Source organism: Narcine bancroftii, chromosome 1 (assembly GCF_036971445.1).
Source record: "Narcine bancroftii isolate sNarBan1 chromosome 1, sNarBan1.hap1, whole genome shotgun sequence".
Lineage (NCBI taxonomy): Eukaryota > Metazoa > Chordata > Chondrichthyes > Torpediniformes > Narcinidae > Narcine > Narcine bancroftii.
The window spans coordinates 207,402,436-207,405,693 of NC_091469.1; the positions used below are offsets into that span (position 1 = coordinate 207,402,436).

Sequence of the window (3,258 nt, forward strand, 5' to 3'; positions counted from 1 at the left end):
GGTCCCCAACTTACGACCTTTGCAACTTACTACTTTCCATACATATGACCAAAAAAAAATACTGTATAAATTTTTTAAAATATGGAAATGTAAAAATTACGTGGCAGGTCCCGGGAATCCAGGGGATGTTTATTTTGATGGACCAACATGGTGGTGAAGATGGGCTGAAAGGGCTCTGAGACTCTGCTGCTGCTAAATGTGTCCTATTTTCGGGACATGAATGTGCTGGTGGACCCAGTGTTCAAGATAGCACAGGCCTGGTGCCGGTGGTGGTAGACAACGGGTCTTTCCAGTGCCAGGCAGATGGGGCCATGGCTCCAGTTTAAGAATGTTTCAGCCTGGAGTAACACACATCTGACTTACATCCATTTCGAGATCAGACCAGTCGGTCAAAATGGAGCTTGGAGATATGTCGGGGACTCTCTGTATATAACATTCACTTCATCTCCTTTGTCTAGCCTTAAAAAAAATTGCAGTAGGTTTGTTAGACAAGATTTTACCTTCAGAAAGCTATGCTGACTTTGGCCTATCTTATCTTGCATCTCCAGGTAACCTTTTCCTTGACAACTGACTCCAATAACTTCACAACCACAGATATTAGGCTAACTGGTCTATAATTTCCCTTCTGCTGCTTCCCTCCCATTTTTAAATAGTGGAATGACTTTTGAAATTTTGGTCCTCTGAACCATGCTAGAATCTATTGATTATTACCAATGCTTCCAGAATCTCCATAGCTACTTCTTTCAGAAGGTGCATTCCATCTGGTCCATCTGGTTGGGGACCACCTTCTTTCTGGTGATTATGACTGTACCCACCTCTATTCCCTGACACACTTGAATTTCAGGTGTACTGCTAATGTCTTCCATAGGGAAGACTGATGCAAAACATTCATTCAGTTCCTCTGCCTTCTGTTTGTCTCTCATTATCATTTCTCTAGTTTGCTACAGTAAAACCTCGTTAGAACGCGGTAGTTGGGGTTCAAGATTTCATACCGTGTTACAGCCAAGTCGCGGAACAGATGCATATATGTCAGAGTGCAGGGCTGCCAGCGCGGGACATCAGGGCAAGGGCAGCCGCTGCGGGACATCCCTGCTCTGTCATCCTGTGTTGGCTGCCCATGCCCCGAAGACCCGTGCCAGGGGGGGCAGGGGCAGTAGGGAGGGGGGCTGTCAGGCAGCAGGGAGGGGGCTTTCAGGCGTGGGGAGTTGGATCACTGGCTGATTGTCATCAGCCAACCCCTTAACAGTTTGGGGTCCACAAACACCCACACTATAAGCGATTGCGCAGATTAATGAATCACGTTCTAACGAGGTTTCACTGTATATATATATTGGCCCTATATCTACTCTCACCTTTTTTTTACTCTTAATATACTTTAAAAGTTTTGGTATCCATTTACATATTATTTGCTGGCTTTCTTTTAAACTTCATCTTTTCCTTCCTAATGACTTTCTGTAAGCACTTAAAAGCTTCCCAGTCCTGTCTCTTCCCACTATTTTTTGCTTCCTTGTATGACCTTTCTTTTGCTTTTACTTTGGCCTTGGTGTCTCCCATTGTCATTTTCCCATTCACATATTTCTTTTTTGGAATATTCCTGTCCTGTACTTTCCTTATTTCTTGTAGAAACTCCAGCCATTGGTGCTCTGCCGTTCTCCCTGCTAGTGTGCCTTTCCAGTCAACTTTGACCAGATCCTCTCTCATGCCTCTGCATTCCCCTTTACTCCACTGCTATACTATCACCTCTGATTGCAGTTTTCCCCTCTCAAATTGCAGGGCAAATTCTATCGTATTATGATTACCTTCAGCTCCCTTATCAACTGTGTTCATTACACAATACCCAATCTAGAATTGCCATTTCCCTTGTGGGCTTAGCCACAAGCTGTTCTAAGAAGCCATCTTTCTTTTTTTTTGAAGGCATTCGATAAATTCCTTCTCTTGGAATAGAGCACCAACCTGGCTTTCCCAATCAGCCTGCATATTGAAATCCCCTGTGACTATTGTAACATTGCCTTTTGGCATGGTAAGTAGGGACGGGCGGGAAATTGGACTTTTTCCTGCAAAATGACAAATGAAATTGGGAAGGATGGCAAAGAACCTTAAACCTGAAGCATGGATTTGGAACTACCAGGGAATAGAAAGTATCAATGGCTTTCATTTGTGGTGGCTTAATTGAATGGTGTAACCTGGCAATGCTCCAAGACTTTTTCTCCAATTGACATTTTAAAGATTTATTTCTCAATTACTTTTTAATCAAAAACACAGCAATAGTCTAGACATCTTTCAAAAAGAGGTTAATGTTTAAAAGAAGAATTATTAGCCATAAATGCAGGAAAAGCCAAGCTTTTCAGACCTCCAGTCCACTGTCCAACGATTTAGTGGCAATGGAGAAACTACTTTCTCCAGGGCAGCATTATGTAGAAAGTAGCACAGCCAACAAACACACGCCCCTGAGTGGAAACTCACACCTCCAAAGCACAAAGAGCATTTTGCCATTGCCTTCTGATGAGGACCCCTCCCTGAACATAGGCTTTGCTCTTTCCCCAAGGGAGATCCTGCCACTGACAGACTGCAGCAGAGTGTGCTGTTCAAAACTCTCCAACAATTCCCCACCAGTCCATTTTCACTCTCACATTGCAGGCCCTCTCAGTACTGCACATGCATGACATTTCAGTTTGGTGACATTTCCAGTCTTATCAACAGCCCGTCTCCTGTGGTTTTAACAAGATGTGACTGTGAAACTGTTGCTGAATAATGTGTGTTTTTTTTCCTGTGATCAGACTCAAGTTTCTTGGAAACTGGATCAACATGGTGTGATGTCAATTCACTGGTTGCCCTAGCAACCTGACAGTGCACAGTGGGAAAAGGGTTGTGGCGTAGAGATATGACCAAGTCCAAGAAATGGAAAACTTTTCCAACTGGAAAACAAACTTGTTTAGAATAACATTGGGACTTTAAAAAAAAATTACACTTTTATAAAGTCATGAAAACTTCACAATGAGCCTCCATATAATTTGACTTTATACTCATGAGTTCGGTACATAAAAACCTGTCAGTCCATTTTCCCAATCACTGAACATTGACACTGGCGAGGTGAGTGATCTAAGAACATTAAGAAACGCAAGGTCATGACATTGCAAATGAAGGGACTGGTTGCAGAGCTCAGTGAAACAATGACCCACAGGGACTGATCACACAGCCCCAGCAAACACACACACTAACCTTTGAGCACCCAAGCTCCAACCAGAAGTTTCTGGGTAG

The 3,258-nt window shown here is 43.2% G+C and overlaps 1 long non-coding RNA gene across 1 annotated transcript; it reads left to right on the forward strand.

Annotated features, from left to right (window-relative positions):
- The first annotated feature begins 741 nt into the window (after window positions 1-741).
- Window positions 742-2,973, forward strand: LOC138747937 (uncharacterized). Its single transcript, XR_011347748.1, has 3 exons — window positions 742-795; window positions 1,915-2,020; window positions 2,778-2,973. It is a non-coding gene; the product is annotated as an uncharacterized lncRNA (long non-coding RNA).
- Window positions 2,974-3,258: the final 285 nt, after the last annotated feature.